We start from the raw sequence: 17,169 nt of genomic DNA, 5'->3' as shown, positions 1-17,169 counted from the left end.
ACCCTTACTCGCTCAGTCACTCACTCCTACTCGCTCACTAACTTATTCTCAGTCACTCACTCACTCTTACTCACTCACTTACTCGCTGACTAACTTTTACTCATGTACTCCTACTCACTCGCTAATTCATACCACTCATTCACTTTTACTCGCTTTCTCACTCTTACTTGCTCATTCCATCTTACTTATTCACTCATTCTTACTCACTCAATTTTACTCATGCACTCACTCTTACTCACTTACTCACTCGCTCCCTCTTACTCACTTACTTACTCACTCTTCACTCTTACTCACTCACTCTTACTCACTCATCCACTCTTATTTTCTCATTCATTCTTACTCACTCACTGTTACTCATTTCCTCATTAACTTTTACTCAATCATTCATTCTATATTACTCATTCACTCATTCTTACTCGCTCTCACTCACTCATTAAATCTTGCTCACTCACTCTTACTCGCTCACTCTTACTCACCCACTCGTTGATTTTGAAATTAAGATCAAGCTTCACCTAGAATCAGTTGCTTTTACTACAGCGACCTAGGAACAACTTCAACCTTGTTGCCCTTGTAGCCATGCGGCGTGGACCGTAAATGCCTCCGACTCTCTGCGAGTGTGCCCCCTACCCTTTAGGACTCTTGAAGGGTGCTGTACGAATTGGAACGGGATTTTACGGAGTAAGAATACTTAGTTCTATGCTGTTGAAAATAGTTCATAAGCTCACACTCTTTAGGAATTAAATAAAAACAATCTTAAAATAATGGATCTGGTTGAGGTACAGGAGATAGCGGGCCCATCCCTTGACCCAACCAACAACCCGTCGAGCCAATCAATTAATGTCGGCAAAAGTCAACCAGACGCGACAGTATTGGTGATTGAGCTCCTATCATTGAGCACAGTTAATTCCAGCTCACCGAACCATATTTTCATGATGAACCATTCCATCTGGAAAAGCGAAGCTGTCCCGTGTCCGGTGCCAGCGCGTGCATGTAAATCAACAACATCCTGGAGCTGCGTGGTTCATTACGATCGATAAAAAAAGAATTCGATCCATATTATTGGAAAAATGAAAACAAAAAACAAAAAAATGAAAATTAAGAACATTATCGCCAACAGGGCAAATATATTTATCATCATTTTTCACGTTCGTCACATGCTGATCGTTACTGCTAGCAATTGGAAAGGGCTATCAACCGTACGATTGGGTGGCTTAAAATTGGAGGGGGCCTTACGCAGGACGTGTCACAACCGTGGTTGGATGGGATCGAGTTTCGTTTTTCTTGGAAACAATATCGGAAAATGCGTGTTTTTTATTTGCATTACACCCACGGCGCTCGTCTCGTTGATTGTGTGCATTTATGTGAAATCCATTTATATGTAAATTGAAGAATTACGGTGAGACATGTGTTCAGTCCGAGTGCCGCTAACGGCTTCGTCAATAATTAATTAAAACGTATTGACTAATGATATTTGTTTAAGGAGAATTCCTGAAATACTTTTTGAAGCAATGTATTTGGTCTCACAGTGTTGTACATTGAACGAATGGTAAAAATAATCCCAGCAATCAAAAAAATTGATGTTAAATTAAAGTAGTTTGAATCTCAAAAGGCAAGCCTGTGTATACAAAAACATAGTATGACACACCATCCACAGTATATACATCAAACGCATATGATGACCACAGATAGCATTACCAATCCTTAAGTGGCGGGTTCGATTCCCTCTTTGGTTGAGGGATTTTTTCGGGTTGGATATTTTCTCGGGCATAGATTATTCTTGCCGCACAATATACAAATTCATATACAGTCGACTCTCTACATCTCGATGTTCTATATCTCGACATCTCTCCCTATGTCGATGGTTTGCTCGGTCGGTTCAATCTGCATACATTTTTGCTTTATACATCTCAATGACCTCTCTATCTCGATGGGTTCTGGACATATTTTGTTCAAGATTCTCTCTCCATATGTCGATATATTAAAATTTCTAGGCTACTAGACCTCCCTGGAACAATAACAAACACATCAAAAACAAGAAATAACATTTGTATTGTTGTTGTTTTTCATAGCAACGAGCTTTTTTTTAAATACAGTACCCATTTAAATTTTTCTGCCACTCTTCGATCTCTCTTTATCTCGATGGTCTTTTCAATATCGAGATGTGGAGAGGCGACTGTACCTAATAACTGTGGAAGTGCATTTAGATTACTAAGTTGAGATAATAGATAATGTCATTAGCAATAGCAATAAGCTTGCTTAAGGCTCTATAAACCGTAATCAATCCGATGATGACGATGATTTTATTCGAATCCACACTAATACTAATGAAGTTTTGAACTAAATCAATATTTTGGGGCTATTTACGGACTTACCCTCCATTATAATATATTCATTGCATTTTCATAATAATTTTTCACTTATCAAAACTAGCAATTATTGAGGAATTGCTGGAAAAACGCTGAAAACTGCGTTTTTCCTTGGCCGATATTCGTATGTTCATCGAACGCATACTTACGTTCGAACGTTCGGATCAAACACATACACACTCACTTGATTTTTCACTTGATCTTTTCCCATTGTTTCCTTGGTTTGATCACTCCTAAAAAATATTCACTAACTGAGTTTCACATTTTTCATCAATCTGGACTACCAATTAATTCACTTCACGCCCAAAAACTGTCGAAAACTACTTTCCAAAAATCGAAGTGAGAGACAAATTTGGCGACCGTATTGTGAATGCAATAAAATGCGGAAGACTCAAATTCACTAGCGCAATAAGTGAAATGGTGAGTACAAAATCTACGCGATGCAACTTCATTCAATCCGAACAATACAGCGTATACGCCACCCAACACGCAAACAAAGATGTGCATACACAAGAAAAATAATCATCTCTTCACCGTTGCCAGATTTATTTATTGGAAAAAATCATTGCTGTTTGTCGGATTGAACAATGAAACCGAAAATAAATATTTAAACATGTTATGTAAGCTTCTATTACATTCCAAGTGGTGTATATAATTTTTTAAACCTATAAATATACATATATTTGATACACCATGAACATGTCTTATGATATAAAATAAACAATTCGTCAAGTCTGGGAACATTATGCGTCAGCTGGCATATTTTTACCACCCCATTTCCACCCACCCCAGTTGTAAACAACATTTTATCTATCACTGCTGCACTTTTCCGTACCAAATGCATCACTATTACAAACAAGTGATTCAGTCATTAATTTTCAAAACATTGTGATGGAGTCTTGAGCCTTAAAGCCAAACAAATGTGCATGGAGACGCATGGTTGCTTGTTTGTATGATGAATCAGGTGTTTGATTGAAAATCTTTCGATCTTTAGCCTCAGTGAACGCAATCCACATGTTTCCGTTTCATATGATCATATTTTTCAATGAGGTTGTTACGACACGATAGTGATCGTTCCGATTGCTGCATGTATTTCCCCAAGCATCATGCTTAGCACTCATGTCACCAGCGATGATGTACTGACCTTGCATGTGAGTCCCCAAGTAGCACTTGTAACAACTCTTAAATATAAAAATAAATGAAAGGCTACATAATGGTTGGATTTAGGATGCTTGAAACCTTCCAAGTCACGGTTGATTGCATTTGGGTAATTTTTCAGTCATCTTGAAACTAAATGTGTTATCAGTTTTTAAGCAGTTACAGGGTAATTGAATTGTAACCATAACATTGAACTGTCATAAGCACTCAAGTCACAATAAAGTTTTTAATTAGTTACCGAAAGACTATCTGGATAGTAGATGCCAAGTAACAAAAACAACACAATAATATCATGATATATAGTGGGGGAGCCTCCATCCTGATTTGAATTCCTAACATCATTGATGTCTGGTGCCGAATTATAATCTTGATGCAGAGATACTTTTTTGTATATTCACTAATTTGGATATGAATTTAATAATTAAAATAAAACACAATGCGAATTATTCCAAAAGTTGCCAAACGTCAAACGAAGCAAGTTACCCTGCAACATCAATAGCTATGGAAGCAAATTACAATATAACTAAATTCAATGTTGAGATGAGTCACATCAGTGTTGCAAAAAATATTGTTACTAGTAACTAATCTTAGCAGGCGTACTAGTTGCAATGTAACTTGTTTATGATTTGTAAAAATGATAAGTGACTTGTAACCCGTATGTAACGGATTTGTATAGCCCTATTTATATGATCAACACTGCATGTGAAATGATTTTGTCCATATCGGAAATCGTTGTATACTGAGAAGTTTTATGTGCACTTAGAAAACGAATTTCGGTATTATCGTTTACAGTACTAAAATTATCGTCTAGTTTAATATTGTTTAGTGCACAGCAATTTGACAAAACTATGATTTGTCTTAACAGGCATTAGTTTTATAAAATAAGGTAGGTCGAACGTACTTGAGTGTTAACTCAATACAATTACAGTTACTTAAAGTTAAAGTCTATCTACTGCCTAATGCCCTTCCGAGAAAAGTCGACTTTTGCTTCTTTGAAAAATAATATCTCGGAAATTTGTATAGTTTTTTTCACATAGATGTTTTTCCATAACTTTTTAAACCAAGAACAACAACAGTGCATTAATCATTAGATGCTCCTTTTCGACCAAAGTGCTTGTTTTATAAGATGTGGGAAAATACTTATCCGGCAGAATTTTTGTATCGATCTTCTTATGATATTAGCAGTGGAAAAAATTCCATTCCTATTTATAAAGGAAAACGAAACCCAAAGGTGTGCATAAGTGATGCTAAAATTATGTCATTTAAACATTAATAATTATCTAACTATGAAGTGTTCGTTGAACAACTGCTTTTGAAAGATGTTGATAAATCTACGGCTTCCATAAGGGTCATGACAGTATGAAAAGTAAAAAAATATAGAGATGCAAATTAGCAAGAAACGATTGAACCATACACGAATTTTCACGTAAGGCAGAAGCATTATCCAAATCCAAAGATCAGTACATTGAAAGATTACATAAGTTATGAAATCTTTTGAACTACCATGTATGCGTCGTTTGATGAAATATGCTCGGAAATATGCCTATATAATATGTTTTTGGTAAATGATTGATATAATAAATAAGAAAACGGCTGTTTCTATGAATCTACTTTTAATTTCAAATTCGAGATTTAGAGATTTAATAATGGAGACATTTTTTTTCTTTACTGTTATTGATACTTATTTAAGCACAAAAATGCATTCATGTTACTATAAATAATAAAACCTAAAAGTTGGTTTAACCGAGGGCGCGAGGTTTTTAGCTAGCTAAAATGATAGGTTTCACCAAAAATTCCATTCCGCACTTTATTCTCTGCTAATATCACATAAAAATATCACTTCGCATATAAACATTTACCATTTGTTATTTTAGATTCATGTCTTCAACTTTCTGATTACTGACATTCAATTTCAGTGACATTGTGACCAGATTTGTTTTATTTTCTTATTAAATACATAACAAAGTTTCATGACAACAAATAAAATGTTGACAAGTAGAAGTCACTAAATAGTTACAAAGTGGCAATCAAGACCAGAATGTTTCAGTTACTGTAACATGGAAATATTACGGATTGATTACAGTGCAACTTAATGTGAGACCGTATAGTTAGTTACATAGTAGCTCAATTTTTTGCGCTTTTTTGGTTGCACTAGTGTTACAAATACAGTTACAGTTATTAAAATTTCACATATAATTTTGTCGCATATCGATCACCGTAATTCAATTGTGACAATCTGTGCTACTTGGGTCAGCTTAACGATGCTCCCTCGAAGAGCAGCTGATGAGCCAACATAAACTTGCTTGTAAAGGACAGTATATCAGAATTAGTGAATTCTACTCTCTTGGGCCTACGGCTGAAGTTTAGGTATGCGGGACCACTTTATAGCAAAGAATTCAATACACTTATCTACTTTTGTAAACAAAGATTCAAACGTCGATTTGACGAATCTGATAGCACTCCCACGCAAACCAACACCATCAACAGCTAGCAGAAGCCTACCCACCATTCAGCTTCGTTGTTTCTACTCAAAGGGCTATACATGATAATTGGATGCATGATTGTACGCCACGTCAATTTCTAGGATAGAGAAGGTTCCTATAAAAATGGAAACATTTCAAATATTGACACACCTGCTAGCAAGATCAGCTTAGAATAAATTTGACATTGGTGGTTTATAAGGCTCCTTTAGAGAAATGTCTTCACCTGTCATAAGACGAGCTTAGTACTATTCCATTTAGTTCCACCACGTTGTAAATTTGAGTCTAGTACGAGACACTGAAAACGGCCTTACAGTTGAGATCGAAGTAAGTATCGGTATAGATTATAACGTGTTGAAATTAAATATAATAGAACTAAACTTGTCTTATGACAGGTCATTGGTTGATAGATCTAGATTTTATATATGAGGGTATGCAAGAAAACTTGACTAGTGTACATTGCTCCCTTTTATTAGTAAAAGGATTGTTATTCGCTCATGCGTTATGAAAAGTTTGTTTTTAATGGAATCTCATTACAATACGCTTATACATGACATTATTTCTATTTATCGAGCTTCGTATATAGGCATATGATACTATGGAACTCTGGGTCTTCTTTCGAGCCATGTGTTCTCTTCTCAGACAATACTGATGAATGCTTAAAAAAAGGAATGATAGAGAGTGAAAATTCATGCTTCACACAGAAAAAAATAATGAAAAATAAACAGCGCGTAAAACTTGACCTGCAGAAATTTACGCTTTTCTACGCTGAAATGGTCCTCTTCCTAACAAGATTGCTTACAACTTGTATGCAATATTGACGATTCACGTCAAATATTGTATACATTTAGGCTATATCCCATGTGGAATTACGCTAATAATGGCGTTCCATTTATGTGCATGATTTTTAGCGTAAATTTCAGTGGATTTTTCTATCTGTGCATACTTTAGCCGGGTAAATGCATTCTTCGGAAGAAGGGATCATATCTCCTTGCCTTAAACCGCGAAAATGCCTGATTTGCTAGAAGGAATCATATCATCTTTTGCCTTCTGACGCGCAAATGCATCCTCAAACCGGATCATATCTCCTTGTTCTAAACCCAGCAAATGCCTGATTTGAAAGAAGGATTGGAATCTTCTCTTGCCTTCTGCCAGGCAAATGCACCCCATCAAAGAAGGGATCATATCTTCCATATTTCTCTTGCTTTCTCCCGGGCAAATACGTGCTATGAAAAAAGGAATCCCTTGTCTTAAACCGACGATAGCGCAGCATCAGTGGCGTTCATTGGCGGGGCATCCTGCATTAAAAATTATTCGTGTCGGTGGCTAGTGGGAAATAATTGAGCAACCTACTGCAAAAAGTTTTACCGCGATTTATAAGTGGCTGCTCGGGAGCGATTTCAGCGGTAATCCACTGCTCCCGTTTACTTTAATAGCAGAAAAATTATTTGCATCGGTAGCGTTTACAGAAATATGGTGGATAATTATCGAGCGGCCGTAATCGACAGCACCACTCGAACAAAATTTTCTCGCTAGGTCCAAATTCTCTTTTGTCTTTTTTTCTTGCTTCTTCCTCATATCTCACTTCTCACTTCCCACTACTCACTTCTGCTTATATCTCATTTCTTACTTCTCCATTTTCAAGACTCATATCTCACTACTCACTTTTCATTCGGCCTAATGACCGTTGGGCTTAAGGTGAAGCGTTGTGACACTCAAACTGCTATGTGATTGTGTCATAAAAATCATCAACCATGGATTTGTAGTGGTGGAAACTTCCAATACTAATTCAGTAAGCATACACGTGGGATTCATTTTTTGTTAACATCCGACAACAGTAAACATTGCACGCATTCGGAAGAATTCAGCCCAATTGAGAAGCAGTATTAATCAATACAGTCTAAGTATTTATTATTTTTTTAATTTATTAAGTGATGGAATTTGTCAGAAAACCATCAGTTTTTCTTTGGTTTAGGTGAATACTTATGAATTATGTTTTCACGATGCTGGTTGTTTATGTTTACTTTTTTAGTGAGAAGATGGTCAGGTATGTAGGCAATGTGAATGAAATTAATCTGCGCATATCGGGGTGGGTGGGGTGGTTGATTATTTGACTGTGTTGGTAAGCCCCAAGGCAGCCATTCTGAATGACATGTCATGGAGCCTTAATGACCATTCTGCCTAATGGCCTTCGGCCTAATGACCTTCGGTCTTATGACCCACCACCGGGAGAAGGTAGGTAAGGTCATCTATTATTGTTGTTTGTGTACCAAAATATGTCAACCAACCAAATTGGCCACTGCGGGGCTTCCATCGGCTAAGAAGTTTTGGGCCATCATGAAGGGGAAACTCACGGCTTCTAAGTGTGTGTGTGTGTGTTTACAATCTAACTACCACTGTCTGGCAGTGGCATTATGGATAGAATATTCGTGCAACCATTTTATTTATATAATTGCAAGAATCTTAGATTCGCGAGATAGAAGGTGATAGCTCTATTTAGGGACGTTCCGATACTTCAAAATATCGATATTTGATTCGATACGATAATCGAATCAAAGTATCGATATCAACGATATATTGAAATGAAAATATCGATATATCGGAAAATCATATGATATTTCTGAAATGAGATTTTTTAGACAAAAAGGTTGAGATAGGTAAAATTTTGTCGAAACTCAAATCAGCATAACTTTGCTTAGAATAATCCGATTTTAATAAAACCAGAACCATCGGACGCGGAAACTCTTCTAACAATATTGGTCGACATATTAATTCTAGTCTTTGGAGAACAAGATGAAAGTAAACGTTACATAAAATGCAGTACAAAAAATGCATTTTGACAATGCCCTCGGAAAATCCGGAACATCTCCGGTGGCCAAAGGCGAATCTGACATCAACAAAAATCTCTCTTCAGAAATTCCATGGAAGTTCTTAACTAAAATGGAAAATGAAAAATGGAAAATCTCTTAAACTTTCACGAGAAATGATAGTTTTGTTTCACATGAAATTCCCAGGATTTTCAGAAAAGAATTTTCTTCGTTTTTTACGAGCATTCTTCAAAATTAACGCAAAAAATTTCAATTAGAAAAAAAAATCAAAATTTTCATAGGAAAACCCGTAGAACTATTTATAGGAATTATTTTTCAACTCCCACGGGGCATTCTTTTGAATTTCAGATTTTTTTTTTTAATTTTCATTTCAACAAATATCTTCCTAATTTCTAAAGTTAATTTCTCTAATTTATCATAGAAACTATATAATTGAATTAGCGTAAGGATGCAAGGACCAACGGCATGACAGATATTGCACAATGCTTCAATGCAAAGTGTCGAAATACCAAAACTATTTGTGATGGAAACACACACCTCACACCATCCGCGCAAACGAGAAAAATCATCTTACCCATTAAAATATGGCATTTCAGATCCATTTTAGTAGCTAATTTCTTTCACAAAATGCAAAACAATATTTTGTGTTACTTTGTTACTTACTGATTCAATATATCGATATCGAAAGCAAAAATATCGATATGACCGATATATTGGAAGTAAAATATCGATTCAAAAATTTCGGATATCGAAACAAAAATATCGATATTCCAATATATCGCAAGTATCGGAACGTCCCTAGCTCTATTGCAACTCATATAGCCCATTTCAAGAACGCATGCATTCCGAAGCTATATTCGTGTACAATAAGCCCCGCATAACTACACCCACATATCATAATGATAACTGAAATGTTTTCACACTTCCTGAATCAAAATTTAATCTATTTGATTCTGGCGTGTATTTAGTGATGGAAAGCATTATTTTTGAATCACAGTTTTACAATAAAGCTTACCATATTTTCCTGATGGTTTCACTTGTTAAAAACAACGTTTTTATTTCAACCGCACAAACTATCCCGCGCGAACTATCTTTTCGTGTAACACGACAACACGACTGATTGGTTTCCGCGCGAACTCCACTTGAAATCTAGCGATTTTATGCGTAAAAAATTCGCTTTACCTTAATCACTCTTGGAACGTAAAACTATCACTTTCCTGATACCTTACACTAAACTTTATTTCTTCAAGCCCTTTTCCAGCCGAATGGAAAAAATAGGAACAAAAAATTAGACAGCTAAAAATGAAAAACACATCCACGCGCGTTCGATGCTTGCTGCGATCCACCATTCTATCGAGTATATGAAACGCTTTGATGTAAAATGTGGAAAACCAAGCATGAACCAAGCCTAAAATGAACAAAAGTTAGTAAGATTATAGAAGAAATTTAAGTCTAATCGATATGAATACAAATTACACTAATAATCGGCAACTCACGACTTCTAAGTGGGGCAAAAATGTAGGTACCGTGGTGAAACAAAATCTTTACACTTAAGCACCTTAGCTTATTGAAAGGCCACTGGAAAATATAATCAAATGCAAATGAAACGTTTGTCATTGACACATGAGCATGAAGTCTTCTACTTTTAAAGTGTTTACAATGCAGTGCTTACAGTTACAGTGCTTACAATTACTCATTAAAAACTACGAAAAATATGATAAAATAATGAATTTACTACTACTCCTGAATTGAAATCCGTCCACCGTGGACGAATTTCGAATCAAAGGATCAAAATCTTGGTAGCCAAATGGCGTCAGACGGCGGTACAAAGATCGACATAGGCGCACGGATCAAGAAAGCAAGGGCTGCCGTTGCGAGTTTAAAAATATCTGGAAAAACAGGCAGATAAGTGAACGCACCAAAATACGAATTTTAACTCTAACGTGAAATCTGTCATGTTATACGCTAGCGAAATATGATGTGTATCAGTGGAGACCACTCAACGGCTGCAGGTGTTCATTAACAGATGCCTGCGGTATATAATTCGGTCCTGGTGGCCTCACAACTGGATCTCAAACAACGAGCTCCATCGTCGTTGTCACCAGAGTCCGATAGCAACAGAAATTCGGGATCAGAATGGAGATATTTCAAGTCGGCCCTTTGCACCACCGGAGGTGTACAGGATCCATAAGTAAGTAAGTAAAGATCAAAATCCGTTCAGCTTTTTGACGTAGGACTTACGTCTCTCTTCACTATACCGGGTGTCATTTCAATATTTCTAAATCGACCGCGTTACGCTGTGTTGAAAGATTTTGAATGATAATAGCGTTTGTCCCAGTGAACGGATCTCTTCGGAAAACCCCTTAATCGACAGATCTTAAGTATGCCTTTCATATTCATACTTGATATGACCCGAAAAACTTGTTTCAATAGGCCTAAAACTGTTTTCGAAGCAAAACATTGACTGCACTGAAACCTATAAATATGGGTGCCGCTTGTTCCTCGCGTCATTTGTTCGCTTGATTCTGATGGGTGCAGACGCTAGCGGATAAGCTGCAACTGCGCACCAAAATAAGCCATAAAAGAGGGTGACGCGTTTTTTCCTTCTCATTCTGTTCAGAACTTCCAACGGGATATTATCATCATTATATTTTTTCTTGTTTATTGGGCACCCGCAAATCATTCGGAATAATAGCTGCGGTTGAGCAATGAAAATCCCAACAGAAGCAACAGCAGTACAACAGCGTGAATAGCGTCCATCTGACTGAACAGATTTATACAACAAACCCCTTTATCAAAAGATTATAAGTACACGTTTAATATTCTTCATTGATTAGACACGAAGAGCTTGTTTCAATAGGCCTAAAACTGTTTTCAATGCAAAGTATTCATTACCGCGTTCTGATTGGTGCAGACACCAGCGAATGAGCTGCCGCTCTCAGCAGACCGAGAAGGCATAAAATAGCGCAAAACGATTTTTTTCATTCATTCTAACCGGGACAAGCAAAGCCACAGCAGCGTCGATTCGACAGCACTCGCAACTTTTCGCAAAACAGCATCGTCCGCATCATCCGTTTTTCGGCCCGGCAGCGCCGAGGCCACCATCAGCCACCTGTGACCGCGAAGTTGACGAAAAACTAGACTTAACCAATGACCATGCCTTTAAAGACACTTAATATGTCCAAATTTCTCACATAACCTAATTTAGATAAATAAATCGGTGATAACAGCCCAAACATTATTATATAACAGTTTTCGTGATCAATTTAAAAAAGATATCTCAAAATGAAAAGCTATCAATCGATTTATATAGAAAAACATTGTTTGATACTGTTCGCGCACAAAGCGAGCGTGACTGAATGTTCTCCCAAGCTACCAATCCTAAATTGTCCGCACTTCCCACCTGAACAGCAATTCTTAGCTCGATTGCCTGGGTTGTGGTCTGTACCGTGCGAAAACTCTCGTTGAGAAATAGACGCCAGCAGCGAGCAACAAAAGAAAGAAGAAGAAGCCCATCACGAGCGCGTCGATGATGATGACGCTTTGGCTGACAAAGGAACGGGATACAAGACGCTCACTGATTGGCCGACCAATCTGGAAGCAGAGACGATTAAAAATTAAGTATAAAAGAAAAGTGCATTCGCTTACAGAGCATTCAGTCCTTCTTATTAGTTGGACCAAGCCAAAACAAACAGCCTTTTTCAAGCCTATAAGAGTTAAATAATTTCCTTATTCAGTCGATATCACATGGACTCGGAGGCCCTTCAGTCGAAACTGCGAATGAGCTGCTGCTGGGTCTGACGAGAAGGCATAAAATAGCGCAACGTGATTTTTTTTCCTTTCATTCTGACCGGGACAAGCCAAGTAACAGTAATATCGATTCGACAGCATTCACACCTTTTAGCAAGGCAGCATCGTCTATACCCGGGTAGAAGCCATGAACAGAATATCTAAACATGATATGGTTTTGATTGATATAGAGATAAAAGAACTGGCAACAATATCAAAAATTTGCACCGAAATATCATTTGAACATCAAGATATGCTATGGATAAGAACAATCTAATGGCACATGATATTGATCACTTCTTACAAATAGGACAACTTGATCTCCTCATGATATTTTAGTGCAAAATAATGATATTGTCGTGTGATCTTTTATCTCTTATATCAATCATGTCAATATCTCATTTTGCTATCTTATCAACATTTGATATTAATGAGTTATTTTCGTCTACTCGGGTACTATCCACTTTTTCGGCCCGGCAGAGTCGAGGCCAACATCAGCCGAAGCATAGCCATCAGTACAGCAGTAGAAGAAGTTCCAGAAGCAGTCCACCCCACAGACCCGACACCGCAGCGATGCCGAGCAGATACCGGCAACAGCAGCAGAGTCGAGCCGAGGCCGGCCGGCATCAGTATCGATCCGAGACAGGCTGAAGAAAAGCAAGAGAAAGAATTGCGATGCTTTTGAAGAAACCGTGTGTGTGTTTTGGTTTCGAACAAGAAACTCTTTCGGTCAACCAGTTGTCCATGAAAAAGTTAATTTCCGACCCTCATCAGGGCCAAGAAAGATAATGATAATGCTCGCAATTGGTCACCGGTTCATCGGTCGGCAGTTCGTATCCCGCTGGTTCCACCTGGAGAAACAACACACGTCGGCACATACCTACACTGCATGAAGAAAGCTTTGGTTTCGCGCTCCACCCGGAGCACCCAACATTGGTTTTACAATCCACTGCAACATGACGCAACAGATGGACATAGAAAATGTTTATTTTCAAAGCATACGGTTCTTCTGAGAGCCATTGATAGACTTACTAAAGAGTTCTTAAAAATTCTAAAATACTCTAGAGATAAAATGTTATACGCGAATAGCAGATTTTCAAGATTTTTTTATAACCGTTACATAACAATAACTGTGACATATAATGAAATAAATCACAAAAAAATCCACTATTAGATGAAAAATCGATTGACAGCTTTTCTTTTTGAGATATTTTTTCCTATATTGCTCATGAAAATTGTTATACTAATGTTTGGGCTGTTATCGCCGATTTTTATACAAATTAGGTGACGTGAGAGATTTTGATATATTATACATCTTCAAAGGCATGGTCAAGTCAAGTCCTACGTCCATCTCGCGGTTATGTCACAGACATTACCCACTGTTCGTTTTTTAACTAAATATTTAATCTGAAGCAGTCTGATTGACTAAACCATCATCTATGAATGATCCGTCTAGGGTCAGGCATATAACATACGTCGATACCAACCAAAGTATGAAGCCGAACAAAGCCCCAGGAGTCGATCGCATATCAGTCATTAGTCGGTTTGATCATTGTACCATGATGATTGTTTTGCTTTCTTTTTTCAATGGTAGGAAAAATCCACGAGCTAGCAACTGCCGGGGGAAAATTTGACTACGAATTTCCCATTTCACACTATGTATGGCTTGTGCATGTTAATATGCCTGTCCAATGCCACACACTTCTGGCAAGTCAGTTGAACTCAACTATGTTGATTAATTCATAGAATAAATTTGAACTAAGCATAATACAATTGAAACATTGAGCCGGGCTACGATCTTTCATTCATGCTCACCTTCAATGAATTTCGAAACTGCACACGTACTATCATTTTTTACTGCATGCTATGTTATTTTAAATAAATGAAAGAATATTGTTCTTTTGGTACCCGATTGTACATACATTGGAATATTTTTTACAATGGATTATTTTAAGTGCTCCCTTCCAGTTTTATAGTGTCGAGTACCTGCATAAAATAACTTCCAGCCACTTCACCGATATGAAAATGATTGTCTGTGTAATCTGCAAGAACATCATGAAATCTCCGAATCGATAATCCTCTGCGTAGCATAGGTTGGCGTACGCACCGTAATCGAACCATTTGTGGGAACCCATCTCGCAATCGACATTTAATTGAAACGAAACCATGATTTATCGTAAACGCATATCCATTAATCTGTGTCCTTGCGCTACATGGTTTGCGTATCTCGACACTAGCGTGTGTATCGCAAAATCTCCGGTCAGATCACTATCCCCGATCCCACTCAATATATGTACCCCCATTTTTGGTGCTAAATTTTCGGTTTTGCGGCCTGAAATGCGCGGTACGGCTTCATCGGCTTCGGTTTTACATCGGTCGCACCGGTTCGGAAATGTGACTACACAAAATTATACGTTGCTGCCGTTGTCGTCGTGTCCGCCGACTGTGGAGCTCGACAGGGGAAGACCCATCCGCAGCACATATCCGGTTTACATATCGGATGGGGTGGAGAGCAGATGCCATTGACTGTGGTAAGGAAAAGCAACAAATGCAAATCAGTGCGATACATTTTAAGCCGGAAAATTCGAAAACTTTTGTCAACTTTAATTAATTTTCCCTTTTATGTGTGGTAATTGAAATTTCCGAGTTCGAGCATTAGGATGCGAAAAGCTCAGTTGTCACAATAGATACTGTATTTTGGAGTAACATGTTCGGAACATAAATTTGTGTAAGTATTAGGAATAAGTACGACTTAATCAAGTTGTATTGGAAGGGGATCTTACGTGTGATAGATACTCAATTCCCGGTATGTTCATCATAACAATGAAGGTAGTAGAGGCAGCATAGCATGTCCTGGTACTTGATAACCTCTTTCCTATAAGTTGTGGGGCCTGCCTTGGATGTGGTAGAGATTCGACAGTAGGTTCAACAGCGTAAATTCTATAAAAAAGTAGTACGGATCCGCATTAGACTGCAAATCGGCTCTGATTGCTCGATTGAGCTCAAATTTGCAAACTGGGCAGTTGGTATGTTACAGAACAATTTCACAGAACATTGTACGATGATTAAATGATTTTTATATAGTTTTCTGCTGATTCGATTCAATCAATAAAACCAAAAATTCACAATCCAGCTCCTTATAAATCAACCGAAAGCTAAGTAAAAGTTCATTTGATCATCGAACAATGTTCTGTGAAACTGTTCTGTGATATACTAACTGCGCGGTTTGCAATTCTGAGCACAATCGAGCAATCAGATCCGAGCTCTAAATCGAATGAGTGACGGAGGTGTATTTTCCTATACATTTAGGCTGAAATCCCCGTACAAACTTCAAATCAAATGCGCCAGCTTATGCAATAAGCGATCCCCGGAAAATCTTGCCCAAACTTGCGCCATTTTGAGAAAACGCGTTTGTCCCAAAACTTGCCTTTTTTTCGTAGTGTGCATCATAGCACACTACGAAACATTTCGTACAGCACATTTCAATTTTCTACTATAATAAACGTTCTTCCCTATTTTTCTTGATATTTTGTGAATAAAAATTCAGTGTTGTTTGGAAATATATATATTTTTTGTTTATGCCGCCGACTAACACCAATTGCAAGAGAGTTCGTGGGCAGTAACAGGCGGGATTTATGGGTGAACGCTCTACCACAGACCAGGTGTTCGCCATACGTCAGGTATTGCAGAAATGCCGCGAATACAACGTGCCCACACATCATCTATTTATCGACTTCAAAGCCGCATATGATACAATCGATCGGGACCAGCTATGGCAGCTAATGCACGAACACGGTTTTCCGGATAAACTGACACGGTTGATCAAGGCGACGATGGATCGGGTGATGTGCGTAGTTCGAGTTTCAGGGGCATTCTCGAGTCCCTTCGAAACGCGTAGAGGGTTACGGCAAGGTGATGGTCTTTCGTGTCTGCTATTCAACATCGCTTTGGAGGGAGTAATACGAAGGGCAGGGATTGACACGAGTGGTACGATTTTCACGAAGTCCGTCCAGTTATTTGGTTTCGCTGACGACATTGATATCATGGCACGTAACTTTGAGAGGATGGAGGAAACCTACATCAGACTGAAAAGCGAAGCTAAACGGATTGGACTAGTCATCAACACGTCGAAGACGAAGTACATAATAGGAAGAGGCTCAAGAGATGTCAATGTAAGCCACCCACCACGAGTTTCTATCGGTGGTGACGAAATCGAGGTGGTTGAAGAATTCGTGTACTTGGGCTCACTGGTGACCGCCGATAACGATACCAGCAGAGAAATTCGAAGGCGCATAGTGGCTGGAAATCGTACGTACTTTGGACTCCGTAAGACGCTCCGATCGAATAGAGTTCGCCGCCGTACCAAACTGACTATCTACAAAACGCTTATAAGACCGGTAGTTCTCTACGGACACGAGACCTGGACGATGCTCGTGGAGGACCAACGCGCACTGGGAGTTTTTGAAAGGAAAGTGTTGCGTACCATCTATGGTGGGGTGCATATGGCGGACGGTACGTGGAGAAGGCGAATGAACCACGAGGTGCATC

The sequence above is a fragment of the Armigeres subalbatus genome, chromosome 2 (genome assembly GCF_024139115.2).
Source record: "Armigeres subalbatus isolate Guangzhou_Male chromosome 2, GZ_Asu_2, whole genome shotgun sequence".
In the NCBI taxonomy this organism is placed as follows: domain Eukaryota; kingdom Metazoa; phylum Arthropoda; class Insecta; order Diptera; family Culicidae; genus Armigeres; species Armigeres subalbatus.
The sequence above is the reverse complement of the archived record's forward strand: the minus strand, read 5'-3'. Positions refer to the sequence as shown.